The sequence below is a fragment of the Malaclemys terrapin genome, chromosome 3, assembly GCF_027887155.1.
Source record: "Malaclemys terrapin pileata isolate rMalTer1 chromosome 3, rMalTer1.hap1, whole genome shotgun sequence".
Taxonomy (NCBI): Eukaryota; Metazoa; Chordata; order Testudines; family Emydidae; genus Malaclemys; species Malaclemys terrapin.
The window spans coordinates 55491761-55509390 of NC_071507.1; the positions used below are offsets into that span (position 1 = coordinate 55491761).

Sequence of the window (17630 nt, forward strand, 5' to 3'; positions counted from 1 at the left end):
TCATGTCCACCCTAGAGAACAGTCACGCCCGAGAGGTATGTGCATGTGACGCTGCAGCCCATCACAGTCTCAATGGAAACTATGCAGCTCCTTGGTGCCTGAAAGATGAGCTGCCTGCACTGGGAAGCCATACAGAGAGGAACGCACTGTTCTGACGTCATTATCATTGCTCTCCTTGCTCTGTCCGGGGGGCTGCCAAGCTTTCTCCCTCAGCCTCTTTGCGTCAAAACACAGCAGGCAGGCAGCATCGCCTGAGCTGTCTAACCACCTCATTAGTGCCGTAGTCTTCACTCTTTAGGAACCTCTTTCCAATCCATATGCTTTCGACTTGGGAGTGAATGTCACAGACAGCTGGCTTCAGTTTTGGACACAGTCCCTGTCTATAGCTGGGGCTCTCTGTCAAGCATAAGTGATTTTCTTATGATTTATTATACGATCATTTATTATTGCACAACATATTAAAAGACAGTAATCCCCAAATAGCTTACATTCTAATTGACAAGACAGACATGCATGGGATAAATTAAGTGTTATTATCCCCATGTTATAGATGGGGAACTCAGGCTCAGAGAAATGAAGTGATCTGCCCAGGGTCACACAGGAAGTTTGTGGCAGAGCCAGGAATTAAACCCAGATCTCCCAAATCCCAGTCCCATGCCTAAACCACAAGCTCACCCTTCCTCTCTGCAGCACTGGTTTTCAAACACTCAGCACCATCCCTTCACTGTACCACTGGCTAACACAGACTCAGCAACTCACTGAACCACTTGATGGCCAAAATTCAAACACTAAAACATCACTGCTTGATTGAAATAAAAAGAACAGATGGTCCACGAGGAATGAAGCCTTTCTTTAAACACAAACAGGTATGAAAACCAAGTGAAGAGTGAATGGATTTCCCTGAATGTACAAGGTATTTGAAAGCTAAAATCCCAACTGAAAGTCCTGCTTTAAGTCAAGGCCTGTTCCAATGAGTGCAGCCCTGAGACACCCAACACATCCAGATGTGCTTCAGAATACTCCATCAGTAGCTAGGAACAGCACTTCACTAATCTAATGTTCTATTGACTTCAGTAGTTGCTCCAGTACAGTCGTTCTGAAGCAATTAGGGTCCAGCAGGACAGAAGAGTTCACGTGACAATAGCCCACTGTTCAGTGTGCAAAGGAAAAGGCGTTTTGGGAGGGGGGGCTATCTGCAGGTTAACGTAATACTCATGAAAGTGCGAATGAGGAGCTATGGCTAGAGCTAGGTATAGGCCAGGCAGGCCCTGTACGACCTCCTGTCAGACAGCTCTGCCCCACGTCCTCCGATATTCCTGGCTGTTTTCCTTTCTGAGTTCCCACATAGCCCTGCTGAGGCAACTCAGTCTTTACCCCGCTTTTCCAAGTCTCCTCTCTTCCCCAGCTCTGCCAACGCATCTCCAGCCTGTCTCACAAACCCCGCTGCTTTGTCATCCCTCGGCCCCCAGGCAGCTCTGCCAATGCTCCTGGCTCACGCCGGCCCCTACTGTTTCAGTCCTGTGCTCCCTTGCTGCTCTCTGGCAATGCTCTTTCCTTCCATGTATTTTTGCACCCAGTTGTTTTCTCCTGCATTTGAACGTGTATGACCCACTCATTTAAAAAAATAAAATAAAAAAAACCTATCTATATATCTCAAACAGCAGGGGAAGAGTTAAGCCAGGCCACTTGGATTTCAAAGATTCAGTTCTTTGTTAGCAGCCTCCATTTAGGAGGGGAGTGAGAATTGCATTTCTATTCTGGGGTGGTTTCCACCTCCCTTTTAGTGTGCATCAAAGGGGAATTATTATTTTTGTCGTGGCAGCACTCGTCGCCTTATTGCATTGTTCTAATCCATTCGGGGAGAGATGAAGAGAGCGCAAAGCATCCCACCAGACCACACTGCCTCAGGCACCTCACCTAGGATGGGGCTGTGCCGGGAGGCAAAGCCAAAGAGATGACCGTCACTGTCTCCACCCTTTCCACCCTACCTTCCCAACTAGTCACTTAGAGAGACAGAGATCTTATCAAACACTTCAAAGGTTGTTTCTTACTCCCTGGGGTTTCCTTTCAGCATGGAGGAGGGGAGAAAGCAGAGAAGGAACTTTCCATAGGGTCTCTTGGTAGCATAACCACATTCCACGACCTTTACAGAGTTGGTGCACATGCTTTGAGTCTATGGAAAGAGAGGGTCAGCTTTTCTATTCGTCCAAAGGGCAAACAGGACATGGACAGCTCCCCAAATCCCCCATCCATGGCAACCAGGCCTCCTAATACATCATTACTGATATCACACCAGAGGAGAGCGCAGTGCTTTAAGACAATCAAAAGGAGAGCCCTTCCCCAAGGAGCTTAAAGCTACAACAAGGAAGAATGGACAAAGGGGGGTATGGCAGGTACAAAAAGAAAGATCCATGATAATCAGGGGTTTGTGGCATACATATCTTTCAGGTTTTTTATTATATACATAAAACATTTGTTGGAGTCCCAAATGGGGCAGGAATGGTGCAGCAGAGGTCAAGGCTGAGAGGCTAACTGAGAGGAGCAAGTCTTGAGAAGTGATTTCACAGTAGACCTGGAGTCTGGGCAGACTGAGGAAAGGTAAGGAGTCACTTGTGAGAGAAGGAGACCGCTCCCCTTCAAACCCATGAAGGGTCGTCGTAATCATGAAAGGGTGTTTACCCCGCACAGGTTGCAAAAGTGTTAATGTGGGCCCGAGAGGCCAATTAACCAGCTTGGGTGCACTTGGAGGATGGGCCAAGCCTAATTAGAAATAAAGCCCAGCTAGGGGACAGCAGAGTTGTCTCTATAAATAGCTGGGTGAACCCAGTTGGGGAAAAGAGACCCAGAGGAGAAGAGGAGGGAAGTTGCCTAACAAGAAGACTGAAAAGGAGCAAGGGAAAAAAGATCAGATAGGGTTTGACAGGGGCAAACTGGAAGCCTGCCAGAAATCCTGAGTGCCAGTCCCTGGATTGGGGGTTGATCGAACAAGGGAGGAAGAGGAGCAGCAGCACGTCTGTGCTGAGGTGACTGTCTGCTGAGCCCAGTGGGGCTGAAGGTTTGGTTTGTATGCATTTTTCCTGCACTTTGATGAAGGACTCTATGGCCCCAGGAGGGGCAGGACATTGTAGAGTGGCCTGGCCAGAAGGTCAGGATGCCTCTGTGGCTGGAGTAGGCCAAAAGAAGGGGGAAACTGAGGCAAAAGCTGCCACACTGCTACAGTTTGTTAGGAGGGGGCATGTTGGGGTGGCAACTTTGCCACAGTAACATAAACAACATGTCTGGAGTTACCTCATGCTAGCCCTGGATACAGCTGGCCATGCATCACAGAACATCTCTAGTAAGCATTTAGGAGTGACCACGATGTGATAGGTTGAGGGAGGAAAATATAAAATAGAGGCCTATGTGAAGCAGCCTTGATCCAGTGCTAGTCTTCACCTGAACAGAGAGGAAGGATAGCCCAACAGGTAAAGCCTTGCCTTGAATTTGGGGACCTGCCACAAGTTTCCTGTATGATCAAGGGCAAGTCACGTAGCCTCTCTGTGCCTCAGTTCTTCACCTGTAACATGGGGATAATAGCACTGCCCTACCTCACAGAGATGTAGAGAGGATAAATGCCTTAAAGACTCTGAGGGTATCAGATACCATGGTAATGGACGGGTTTCAGAGTAGCAGCCGTGTTAGTCTGTATCCGCAAAAAGAACAGGAGTACTTGTGGCACCTTAGAGACTAACAAATTTATTAGAGCATAAGCTTTCGTGGACTACAGCCCACGCTGTAATGGGACAAAATCTTCAGTTCACGCTGTAGCGTGGGCTGTAGTCCACGAAAGCTTATGCTCTAATAAATTTGTTAGTCTCTAAGGTGCCACAAGTACTCCTGTTCTTTTCATGGTAATGGAGGTCACCGAAGTGCCTTCAAAGCAGATAAGATAGAACAGTGTGGTCCTTCTGCAGTCTTGGGTCAAGCTGGTTAATAGTGGGAGAGATTATCTTTCTGGCCAGTTTACTCTGACAATGGATTTTGAAATCCCTTCCAATTTTTTCCCCAGCTGTTTTCTCCAGTTTGTATGCTGCAGTGGCTGCCAGCACTGTTTTCCTTTGGATTAAGCCTAAGCCTCTGCCAGCGAAAGGGATGCAAGCAGTTAGGCTCAAAGTCTAGGAAACGAACGGAACAAAAATGGTGGCTGTATTAAGAGCTAGAGGGTGAAATCCTGGCCCCATCAAAGACAATGGGAGTTTTGCCGCTGACTCAAATGACGTCTGAGGACTAGGTAGCTTGGAACTGTGAAGTTTTTATTCTCTGTGTGCTGCCCTATTAAATTCTAAGAACCCTGCCTGTAAGCAGAGCCAGCAGTCACTTTGTTCTGATTGTTGTTTTAGTCTTTTAAAAAGAAGACAAAACACACTGTGCTCTGTCCTGGAAACTTGACTCTTGTTCTTTTTTAGGTTTGTTTTCTTTGACCTAACATTAATGCCACTATAGAGTATTTGTTTTGCTTTTCGTCTACTGAAACAGAAGTATACTCAATGTGAACTGAAGATTTTGTCACATTACGAATAGAAATATTTTCACTTCTTTAAAATTTCAATAAAAACACTTTTGATGTTGTAAACACAAATACACAACAGCATTGCATGAGTGCATGAGAGCCAGAAAGAGAAACTGACCATGTAGTTTCAATGAAAAGCAAAACAGCTGATGCTGTTTGTTCTTTATTTATATTAGGATAGTGTGTGGATGCTCTGATCAGGCCTCTTTTGTGCTAGGTGCTATGTATGCAAAACAAAGGCCCCCTTTGCTTCCCAAAGAGCTTACAAACGAAGGACCAGATTGTAATACCCTTATGTACACTGAATAGTACCTTGCATCATGATGATGATGATTATTTAGTATTGGTACTGAGGTACTGCTGCACTTAGCTTTCCAGGTCTGAAAGCTGATGTGGCAAAATGCTATTAGAACAGATATTTTTATGGCATTGTATTTCCTTTCCAATCCTGTTATATTTCCATACACAAAGAGCAAAACACATTCTTTCAGTCTAAAATTACTTTGGATTAAGAACAAAATTAAAAAGTCTCCCGGAGAGAGCACAATGTATACATCTCCACTGTAACATGCTCCAGGCACTCCGAGAAACAAAATGGCTGTCAAGCTCTGTGTGCATGGGGTAGGTGCTTAGGTATTTAAAGATGCAGCATACAGGAAAACAGGCATCACAATTTCATAGCCACAAACCTAAAGCAAGAAGGACAAGAAACTTTGTGACTAAGCTTATTCTTCTTCTGGAAATCAGCCTTTTGAAGATTTGGTTAAAGCTAAGTAAGTTTCAAATAAACAGTATAAGCTTTAGATCCTTATCCAATTCTAAACCAAACCTAAACTTTCCAAAGCTTATCCATCCTTAGACAAAATTATCTTCAGTCCTGAGCTGTCCATAGCCCTAGGAGAGGCATAGCTCTGAGAAATGAGAGGACTGACACAATTGCTTCATTCATGTGATTGAACAAAGGCTAACTGGAAGAGGTAGGAAAGCCATGGGATACAGGATCCTTGATGAGTCAGCCCAGCCCTATCAGCTATTGTGAAGATTTATGGGCCTTATAAAAATCCTGTGACATTTTCTAAGGGGCAAAGGGGGTTTTGTTCATAGAATAACTGACTACTAACTGAGTTAAGGGACTGTACTCCCATCTAGGGGCCCTGGTGGAGTTTGAGTCACTAACACCCTGGAGGTGAGCTTGTAGCTTCACAATTCAAAATGTCTGTTATTTTCTGCTTTAGATAATACAACTAGATCCACGTCGTGGTCGGGACAGAGCGCTTGGCCATAGTCACGCAGCAGGTCAGTGACAGAACTGGGAATAGAACCCAAGTCTCCCAAGTGTCTGCCAAGTCACTTCACCACTGCAGACCTCCTCTGTAAAGCACTTGGAGATCTATGGTTAAAAGCAGTACATAAGAGGTAGGCATTAATTACTATGCGGAGTATTCTCTCTCTGCCCCAGTCCCTGTTCCTCACTTACCTTTCTCCTCTCCACTAAACCAGAACACAGGTTCCTGCCTGGCCCTGGAGAATCCGTTCCTTGCTGACTCCAGATCTTGCAACACTTACTCACATGAGTAATACTTATACAAACAGCGTCATTGAATTCAGTAGGATTACTCATGTGACTAAAGTCTTAGCTATTCTACTAGCATACCCGTGTTTTTGTAACCTCAATGTGGTGCTCTAGTCTGAGCCAGTGTGACCCAAGAGCCTCTTAGTGCCAACTGTCAAGGGGGGCAGAGCAAGTGCCCAAGGGCTACAGAAATCTCCTGAGTCTGGTATGTATATTGGAGTTTACCAAACAATATCATGTGAAGTCTTAAACGAAAGCCAGCGTCTCATTGGTCATCAATGTCCTTGTGAAACATGCATGTGTGTGTGGGTGCATATGCACACATAGTACCTTCTTAAAGTCTGCGTCTACGTACTAGTCTGCAGCAAAGATGAAAATCAGGTTTTCTGTCAGAAGAGAGGTTTTGCCATTGCTCTGTTTATGTGTAAACTGAGTATTGTCCCGTTCACAAGGGGTCTCCTAGCACCAGTCTGACCTGAATACAAATGGAGGATTGTCAGAACTTCAGAAAGAAACTAACAGGAAGAGAAAGAAAGGGGGAAGCAAACTTAATCTTGAGGTCCACTTTCAAGGGTTGCTCCACTAGAGTTGGGGGAGGCAAAGACGACACCCTGGTACCCTTCACTGAGGAAGTAAACAGCGCATTTGCTTTATGAAAAAGGATCTTAACCAGGCTTGACTGAAAAACACCGGAGAAAGCTTTTGGTGGGAAATGTTTTTGTATGTAACCGTTGGTTTCCAATATTCTTACTCACCATTACTTGAATCTGTATTCTTTGAGGCCCGGTAATTCTGTGAGTTTTCAGTGGATAAGGGACTGGTGGTTTGAGGGAACTGATCCACTGCAGGCTCAGACAAGACTGAGGTTGTGGTGAGGTGGAACATAATCCTGGATATCTCTGGGAAGAGTCAGACACAGTTATACCCAACATGGTGGAGTTGCGTCCACAATGCAGTTTTTCACAACACACTAGGGTGACCAGACAGCAAATGTGAAAAACCGGGACAGGGGGTGGAGGGTAATAGGAGCCTATGTAAGAAAAAGACCCAAAAATCAGGACTGTCCCTATAAAATCGGGACATCTGGTCACCCTACAACACACCCCGGCACAGTGTTTATGCATCCATGTCGGAGCATGTTTTTACCTGTGCTTTGAGGCTCTCCCGTAGTGTTTCAGCAGGGGTTCCCAGAGATTGAAAGTGCTCAGCAGTCACAAGTGGGGGCAGATCTTGGAGCTGAGCTCCCATTTAGCCACCTAAATAAGGGCCAGACTTTCAAAAGAGCTGCGGTCTCAGCATAATTCCCCGCTGTGACACCTACAGTCAGATTCTCTAAAGAGCTCCGTACCTAAAATGTAGCCCAGAGCAGCATCTTCAGCACACATACTCTGGGACGTCCTACTTCACAGACAGATGGAAGGAAAACCGAGCAAACAACCAGGTCACTCAGGCTTGTGTAATGGTTTCTATACTGCACAAGAATAGTGGGCTGGATGGAAAGACAACCAAGTCGGGGCTTAGGGCACTGACAGAGGCAAAACAAATAGCTGCCAATGGTGCAAACCAAGCAACGTGCACGTTGTGTGTAGACTCAAATCATCCATAGAGTCGACCGTGTCACTAAGATGAAGAATTAAATTACTGGTTCAAATGGATAGAGTAGACAGGGCAAAACAACAGGTTTGGAACCCAAGGATTGAAAGGCCTATTCTACCCCTGGAGCAATGGCTACACTTGAAAGCTGCCCCTCTCTAGTGGATCATTAATGGGGCAGGGGACCAGTATTGTCAATCCCAAACATGCAGAAGTCATGAGCCTGGCCCCCAGAAACTGAGTTTTAAAAATTAATGATCTTTTTTTAAAAAGATCATTAAATATTGGGTTCTTTTTATTTGGCTTCTGGTTCGCGAGCCTTCAGCATGTACTCCGCTCACCTTTTCAAACTCTAGGCTACCATGAGAGCTAGAACTTTTCCTTTTAAAATGGAAAATAACTGAGATTCTTGTACAACAGACTGATTCCAGCAGCTCAATTTTTAGTGTTTTCCTTGAGTTGGCAACACTGAGGTGGTGAATGGTCATGAGTTTGTTATTTTTCCCCTGTATGGGTTTCATTGTGTTTAACACGAACTATTTAATATGCTCTTTTGAATGGAACTACATTTGCCTTTGTTTCTCTGTGGTTCTTCTCTTTTCCTTTCATCTAGCTTTGACATAGGGCCAACATTCCTGAAGACCAAGTGAAAACCCTCCCAGGCTTTACAACTTGAAGACCTTGAAACAAATGAGCCTTGACAAATGATTGTAACATTACAGGGACCAGGCGATGCTGAATTATGTTACCGCTTTTAGCAGGAGCTGTTCAGTGGAGGGGTCTGGGAATGAGTGTTTGATTAGTGAATAAAAGAAACATTTTAAATAATGGTAAGGTGACATCAGCTGAGAGGAAGGAATGCAAAATTTTAGGATATAGCCCTCTATCTTCACTCACACTACAATGGGAAAAATATAGCAATGTAACATGAAATAAGGATGGAGATTCAGGCAATGGTCTGAGTTTTCTGTAGGTTTATCAGTCAACTGATTACATTATGTGCCAAATGCAGAAGTCCTTTGTCGTTTTCAGTAGAGGCCACAGCTGAGACTGGGCCCCTTTGAATTGGGCACTGCCCATACACAGTGAGAGACAACGCTTGCCTTAAATAGCTTGGACCCAAATCCTCAAAACTACTGAGGCGCTTAGCCCTCACTGAAATAAATAGGAGTTAAGTGCCTAAATACCTATGAGGATCTGAGCCTTTCAGTTCAAGTAGACAAAAGGTGGGAGAAAGGAATAAGAACACTGTGATGCTGTCTAAACAGGTTACCAGCTTGGTGACACAAACAGGCCATCTCAGATCAGAGCACCAGGGTGATTCACTTGTGTCTTAATATCCAAGAAGGGTTGAGTGGGTCAACATGTATTGAAAGCAATTCACTTGTGCTGATAGAAATCAAGAGAGAGGTTGATTGCATTGTTTTCATCTGTCCATATCCTGTACTGTACTTAATTAGCCTTAGAATGAAATTAAATGTGAACTAACTTGACATGTAAAGCTGTGGAGAAGTGTGAGCAACAATCGGGGGGGGGGGCGCCTTGGGGGAAAAGGTGGACGTAGTCCGAGTGCAGGAAGAGGAGCAGCGTGGGCAAGGTCACAGGGAAGAGCAGAACGCAGGAGCGGGGCCTTAGGGTGGAGCGACGGCAGCACTCCAAAGGCAGCAGGCTGGTGGCGTGCCTCCAAAGGGAGGTGTGCTGTATCCTATTTGGGGAGGCTTAGCCTCCCCTGGCCTATTATACCCACTGCCCATGCTTTTACTGGTCTGACTGCTGTTGGTGAGAGAGAGAGAGAGAGAGAGGCTTTTGAGTTACAGAGTTCTCCTTCTGAAAGCCTGTCTCTCTCACCAACAGAAGTTGGTCCAATAAAAGATATTACCTTACCCACCTTGTCTCTCTAACTCTCTCACAGTGCTGTTCAGCCACAGATCTCAAAGCACTTCACAGAGGAGGCCAGTATCATTTTACCCATTTTCCCAATGGGGAATTGAGGCATAGAGAGGGGAAGTGACTTGCCCCTGGTCACACAGGCAGTCTCTGGCAGAGCCAGAAAAGGAACCCAGATCTCCTGCATACCAGCCCAGTGCCTTAATCACCTGAGCAAGGACTTCAGATGTGATGGCCTTGGGAACGTCTTGCTTCAGAATTGAACAGGATGTAAATAAAGGCCTCACTCCCATTGACCTTATTACTAAACACTTTTAAGGAAAAGCAACAGCAGTAGAAACAATGCGGACAGCATAAACGTTTATTATAATAATCAGATTGCATTTATCCAGAGCCTTTCATCTGATGTTCTCCTTGTGCTTTACGAAGGTGATTCACTGTCTCCATTCTACAGATGGGGAAACTGAGTCAGCAAGAAAGGAAGCAGCTTGCCCTAGGTCACTCAGTGAGTCAGTGGCAAAGCCAGGAATAGAATCTAGGAGGTGTTCTGCCTATTGGTCTCCTGCTCTCATCACTAGCCACTCTACCTTCCTGCCCACTTCTGCTAAAGAGAGCTGTGCAGTAATCAGATATTTGAGGGGAGATGGGAGAGAATAAATTTACTCTCATATCTGGATTTGTCCTCTTGTCTTTGATATCAGTATATGGATACCAAGCTGCAAGAAGGAAAGTGGGTGGGGGACCTGGCAATGAAGGAGAACTGGAAGGACTGGCAGAAGTGAAGGATGTGAAGTAATCCAAGCAGCCCTGGGCAGGGCTTTGTTGGGTTGAATGTGAGCTGAGTGGAAAAGTCCCATAAAGAAATTCTACGTAAGCATTAAGGATTAGAGGGCAAGGCATTTCCTGGGGATTAGGATCCAAAGGGAGGAGCTGGTGGCCAACATAGGCCAGCATGCCCAGACTGTGTTGGCATGAGTTTGGAGTGGACACATTACGTAGGAGAGGTAAAGTTTCAGCAACTACCGTGTTTATGAGAACAATAGAAAATAGCTCCATCATTCATTGTTTGCCTGGCATCATCACTATTGTATCAGAACACAGAATCCAAGCGGGGCATGTGTTGTTCAGGAGGAATGAGCACAGGTGCTTAAGTCAGCAGGTTGTATCCTTTCCTTGCTGCATGAACTTTTGAGCAAGGCACTTCACCTTGCTGCCTGAATTTCCCCATCTATAACATGGGAATAACACTTGCCTGCCTGCCTAATGGGCCACTCTAACTTGAATGGTCCCTTCCAATATGTACTAACTACTTATGCTGAACAATGTGTTCCACCTTGGATGCTGCTGTGACCCTGGGAGTGCCTTTCCCAGACCCGAAGAAGAGCTCTGGATGGCTTGAAAGCTTGTCTCTGTCTCCTGCAGAAGCTGGTGCAATAAAAGATATTACCTCAACCACCTTGTCTCACTAATATCCTGGGACCAACTTGGTTACAAGTACATTGCCTACCAACCTCAGAAACATTGCAAAGATTGATTAATGTCTGTACAGCGCCTTGAACACAAAGCACACAAATGTATTAATACACACCAATCACACAGAGTTACACAGATGCTTGTCTAGTAATTTACACACTAAGAGGCCAGACTGTGCTGAGCAGCTGGAAGATGGGGTGCAAAGAGCCAGGACTAGGCACAGTTCTTGAAGACAAGAACTAAGAGCCTGATCCTGCTCTACTGAATCTATGGGAACTTTGCCATTGACTTCAAAGGGCACAGGCTCAAGCCCTAAGTGAAGCTGGTGCTTACAACAACGTTAGAGTCTCCAAAGGAGCCCTGGAGTTGGCCAGATTCGTCTACCCGATGAGACACAATGGCTACGTCTACATTACAACTTACGCTGGCAAAACATTTGCCGCGCCGGGGTGTGAATAAATCACACACATTCCCTGAGTGACATAAGTTACACCTGACATAAGCGCCAGTGTGGACAGTGCTACATTAATGGGAGAGCTTCTCCCTGCCACTCGTGGGGGCTGGAGTAGTTAAGCCAGTGGGAGAGCTCTCGCCCATCAGTATAGAGCGGTCCAGCTGTGCCACTGTAAACTCTCTGGTGTAGCCGTGCCCAATGTCTCCTGGAGCTCCTGTGAGGCAATTTCTCTTGGCAAGGCATTCAACGCAGGGCTGTGCCTTAAAGACATAGGTGCACATCATTCTAGACATGACCTAGTTCACTGCACAGGATGGCCCTGCTCTGGGGATGACTCAGCGTTGTGCAGCAAAGGGGACTGTTGTCTGTAGGACCTCTGCTTTATTTGTGGCAGAAGTCGGAAGGTGTGTAGCAAATGAATTCTGCAAGAGAAAGGACAGTTTCATGCTTAAGGCAGCTGAATGCTGCCCTGGAGAGTTGGATTCTATCCCTGCCTCTGCCACTGAGTTCCTATGTAGTGCTGAGCAAGTCACTTAAACCAATTTTTTTCCAGGTGGCCACTTCTGTTCCTTATTTTCTGGGTTCCCAACTTGAGTCCCTGAGGTATGATTTGTAAAAGTACTGAGGAGTCACAGCTGCAACCGCAGTCAATAGAAGCTGTGCTTTGAACATATTAAGTGCTTTAAAATACTAAGTACTCTTGAAAATCAGGTCTTGGGCATCTCAAAGTGAGCATCCAAAATTAGTTCCCCAGCTGTAAAAGGGGGATCACACACAGCCTCACCTCACAAGGGTTTTGTGAAAATAAATTGTCTGAAGCTCTCAGACACCATAGTGATGAGCACCACAGGAAAGCCCATAAGGAAATTAACAATTCTATCTTCAAACTGGGGTTTGGATGGTGTGCAGTGAATAAGGCAAGGGGCCACACACTGAACAGTCAGAAGAAAACAAAATACTGAGTAGCTGCTTATTAAATGCACAGAGCACTTAATGAGGAAATAATAGTATGTGATTATGTAATTAAAGACTATTATAATGCATATGCACAATGGAGCTGAATTAAGGTGGCACAGGCAACCTTAATACTGACATTTCCTAACTTTTGAGTGCTCGAGATTGCAAACTTAGTGTTCTTTTAACACAGTTTATTTATTTATTTTAGTTAAACAGCTAGAGTGCACGCACCTCACTCACACAGTCATATGTGCATCTGCACACTCTATCTGTGCAGAGAGACAGCTGTAAGAAATGGGCCAGCGTGCCCAAGTCACGAAATTCAGACCACACGTCGGTTCAGAGGTGTCTTGATCTGATCTTCCAGCTCAGGGCCATCTCTTATGCATATACATACACTAATGACAGGCAGCTTTCCTGCTCCTAGCTATGAGCCAGAACTGAAACCTGGCTGATTATAAGCTAGCTGAGGCCTTAAATTACCTTTGTCCTGATTCTTGCTGTTCAGAGTTTAAAGGCAGGTGTCTGTTGTTGTTGTTGACACTGACTGATAAGTGGAGACATATTTTCCAGTGGAAAGAATCTTAAGAATTTCCCAGTTCTTTTAATTCCTTTTTTCTTCCACCTCTTTTCAACAAGCCCTTTGTTGTAGGGCATGGAGCTGCCAGTGCTGAGGCAGATGAACCCTCAAGCACTGTTTCAAAATGAGGTTTCCCTCTGCCTAGGTTTAAACTACACACAATCCCGTCTCCCCCTCACCCTCTTGTCAGCCACTCAAGCCCTCTTCTCCTTCCCCACCAGTCCCCAGTGGCTCCTATGTTGTTCCCCTTCCTGCACCCACAGTCCTTGATGGCTCAAACATCCCCCACTCCTCCACAGCCACCAGCTTGTGTGGGCAGACAACAAAAGAGGCCACCATCGCAGTCTGCTGCTCCCCTGCTACTGCAGCAAGTCCTCACACCTCCCGGAACTGCAGAGGGACGGATAGGAGACACCCGAGTGAGCAAATGAGGGGCTTGCAAGTGAAGAGAGTTGCCGCCTTTGGTGCCTGAATCTGCCGCCTGTAACAGCAGTGGCCACTGCAGAGTTCCCTGGACTCATGGCAGCTCATGCACGGCAGGGGCAGGATCTATACCCATGCACTGAAACCTGATTTCATAGTTCAGCCCTCATTCCCCATGGTAAGCTCTGTTTCCTTGGCTTCTGGGCAGGTGATGAGAAGGGAGAGGAGTGATACAGCCAGAGTCTGGGATGAGGGGAATAAGAGGGCTTCATACCTAGTTATAAAATGATGCCCCCTAAGGGAAAATGAGTGGGGGAAGAGACCATCCTGCCTTCTGCTCACATCACAAAACCGCCACCCAAACCTGTCACAATTCAGCAACTGATCGCTAGACTCTGCTCACCAGGCCCAGCAGTGGAGTAAGCAGAAGGAGGTGCAGGGTAGCAGAGACACTTTGCCAGGTTTGTCAGGGGTCAGAATGAACTACCCAAAGGAGGAATGGGTCACTCTCAGAGCCCAGGTACATTTTCAGAGCTGATGAGCCCAAGAGTGGAATAGCAGGGATGCTGGAGGTCAGAACTAAGGTGTGTTGACAGAGCTGGTGTTTGGAGAAGGACTTGACTAATAGGGGGAGCTGTAGACCTGAGATCTATCAGTTTTGCCAACGCGGGTGAGGAAGGACTGGCAGAGCAGGGGGACCTGTAGATTAGGTGTGAAGTGGAGTGGCAGGGCAGGGTGTGGAATGTTTGTACAAACTGCCTGAACTAGGCCAGAAACAATTCTGTTCTCATCTTGGATCTGCCACTGAAGCAGAATGTGGCCTCTGGCAAGTCACACTGCCTCTCTGTGTCTGTTTTTCCATCCATAAAACGGGGATACTGCTAACCTACTTTCTGGAGATGTCATGTGGATCACTTAGCTGGTGTGTGCGCCATGCTCTGAAGCCATAATATACTAACTACTATTATTACTCTCTCCCCCAAGCAAATTCAACAGTGTTTGGTTACCATGCGGTTACTAACTGCTTGTCTCTTCAGCTGATCCTCTGCAGGGCCAACCTGTGGTAAAAGCTATAGTAAACTAAGCTGGCAGAGGGGTCCTGAGCTGTCAGAAACACAAAGCACCTCTGGGGGATGGGGAAGAGGGAGAGGGACAATAGAGATTTCAAGCAACAATCTTAGGGAACTCTCATTCCTTGTGCTGGGTGAGGCTCTCTCAGCCTCTCTGGGTTGGGAACCTCTCAGAGCTGCACAGCAGGGCTAGGAATCTCACCAGGACAGGTTTTCCCAGGAATTCTGATGGTTTCCACTCTGAACCCAGAAGTTGAGATGAACAAAACCTTTTTTGATCCATAAATGTGGTCCACATTGGAGTATAGGGCAAAAGTTCAGGTCAGTCCTTATATTATCCAAATGATTTGCGAGTCTGTAATAGAATCCAGGCCTCACTTACTCTAACATTCCCCGAGAGTGCGTGGAAATTCTGAGATCCATTAGCAAGTGCACAAGCAGGCACACGCACGACGCACATAAGCTTCGATGCACCCAAAGAAATGCACACACACCTGTATATGCATGTAAACACATGCATCAGCCTGGATACACTATGGGCTCAAGCACATTTGCACAAAACCAAACATGTCCATGTGCACCCACCTGGCACCTAGGCCCTGATCCTTAAAGGTAATCAAGCACTTAACTCCTAGTGGGGTTTGGACACCTAAATACCCTTGTGGTCTGAGCTATACATACTGTGGGGAAAGGCACTTTAGAAATACATAACTTCATAGGCACACTGACGCACGTGCACTCACTCACTAACGTGCCTGTGAACACACATGCTCATATGTGCACATCAGGGCTTAATTTGTCCCGGGACTTGTCAGGGGTTAGCCCCGGTACCTCTGGGCTTGGCAGTTCGGAGCCCCGGCACCTTTGGGCTTGCTGCTTCAGTTAGGGTGACCAGATGTCCCGATTTTATAGGGACAGTCCCGATATTTGGGGCTTTTTCTTATATAGGCTCCTATTCCTGATTTTTGAAACTTGCTATCTGGTCACTGTAGGTTCGGTTATGAATGTAAAAAAAATTGCTTGAGCCCTGGCACCATGGATGGCGGGTATAATAGGCCAAGGAAGGCTAAGCCTTCCCTGGCACAGCCGCCTCCAAGGGACACCTGGGCCGCAGTAGTCCCGCCCTTCCCTGAGGCCTCCCACCCATCGCCTGCTGCTGTTGCCACCTACCTACCTGCACTCCACGTCTCCCCCAGGTCCCCGCTGCTTGCCACATCGCTTCCCCTCAGGAGCGGGGGAGTGAGAAGGGGCACTGTGAGCAAGCGGTGGGCGCGGGAGTGAGGTGGCTCGGTTGGGCACTGGGGCCGCTGGCTCAGCCTGGCATTTGGTCGGGGAAGCGGCTCGGCCTGGTGTGGTGCGCTTGGGGGAAGGCGGAGGAGGGGAAGGGCGGCTTGACCCGGCATGGAGGGAGCAGCCTGACACAGCGCTTGGCCTGGCGTTGGCGCTGGCCCAGGGTGGCTGAGCTGGGGATCCCCTAGTCGCGAGGGGAGTGGGGGGGGTTGTCTCAGGGCTCCTCCTGTTATGGGGGCAGGTTTCGGGGCTCTGGCATGCAGGAGGCAGGGCCTCAGGCAGAAGGGGTGGGGCCAGGGGCTAGCTTCCCCAAAGAGGGGGTTCAGCTGCCGCCCATGCCTGGCACCTCTTTCATTACACATTAAGCACTGCTGCACATGCACACACCCAGACCCAGAAATGCAAGTAGGCCCCTCTGCCCCCATTTGCACAGGCTTTTCTAGGACTTTGCTGGAAAGCAGAAACATTGATGACTCACCTATAGCCTTGCTTGTGGCCATGGCTGAGTGCACATCTCTCTCTCGGGGTGATAATGATGCTTCTCAGGGAGAGAAACAAAGCGAATAAGGAGGCTTCTGCCCTGCCATATGATGGAAAATATGAATGATCTAAAAAAAAAAAAAAAAATCACTTGATAGAAAGTCAAACAGAAGGTGACTGCACTAAGGGGCCAGCGGGGGAAGGCGGGAGAAAGACACACACGCACACTGCAAATTCAATAGTGTTTAGTTACCATGCAGTTACTAACTGCCCATGTCTTCAGCTCCCATCCGTAATTATCAGCCTGTATCGTCATCACAGCATCACTCCCTCCCTCCCAGACATTAGAACAACACACAGCAGCGCTGAGAGTGAGAGACCAGCTACAGCCGTGGAACCTGCACAACGTGTGTGTTACACAAGCCAGTACACCAGTGTCCTGCTTTCATGTGAACCTTGTCCTTCCCCTGCCCCCTTCCCCTGCCCCCTTCCCTTTGCCCCCTCAGGCTGATCATTTTAATCACTCAGTTTGATTTGTAGTGATACCACAAGGAAAGTACCTCTCCAAGGCTCAGGGCACCGTTTGCATGAATTAAAACCCACAATTGTCCGAACAAGAGTAACAGTCACAGCCTGCCCCCATCCAAAACACAAGAGTCAAACCCAAGCTGCACTCACCCCTTTTTCTCTCTTCTTTTGCCATGTCATACAGAAAGGCCAATCCTGAAAGGGCTCAGCACTCCCCACTCTGGCCAACATTAATGGGGCCAGGATTGGGCCCACAGACTCAGCGGATTTGGTTCGTACTCTGTCCTCCCTCCTCTTAATCGTCAATAAGCCAACCATTCTCTTATTCATTCATAGTGTTCTCAGCCTCTAATCTTTCCAGGTCAGGAGCTCTGGATTTTCCTTCAGGGCAGCAGCTGAATGTGCTTAGTATGATACACACAGACATCTGCCCCACACACCCTGCCCTCCACACACCTCTCCCCTCATTACGCACACATGGCAGGCTTCTCTGAGGTCACTGCAGCACGCCGAAATGACAGGTCAGCTCCAGATCCTGGTACCTTCAGGGCATCCCTGCCATCTTCAATCAGAATGATACACCAGTTCTACACATCCTTACAGGCACACACCAGAGGTCACTCAGGACAGCAAAATATTAAGGCCAGCAGAGCATTCTTGGTACCGGCTTGTGCAAGTGAGTGTAAGCTAGTAGGGGAGGACACTGCTGGCCTGCCTAGGACTGGATGCCCAGAGTCACTGAGCACTATGATTCTAAGCATTTTGGGCAGAGA

The 17630-nt window shown here is 47.1% G+C and overlaps 1 long non-coding RNA gene across 1 annotated transcript in view; it reads right to left on the reverse strand.

The window, feature by feature from the left end:
• LOC128833618 (uncharacterized) overlaps nt 1-16427 on the reverse strand; it is a 40297-nt gene extending 23870 nt beyond the window's left edge. The window contains exon 1 of the long non-coding RNA XR_008444304.1: nt 16328-16427. This is a non-coding gene — a long non-coding RNA (uncharacterized LOC128833618). The remainder of the gene's footprint in view (nt 1-16327) is intronic.
• Between the last annotated feature and the right edge of the window lie 1203 nt (nt 16428-17630).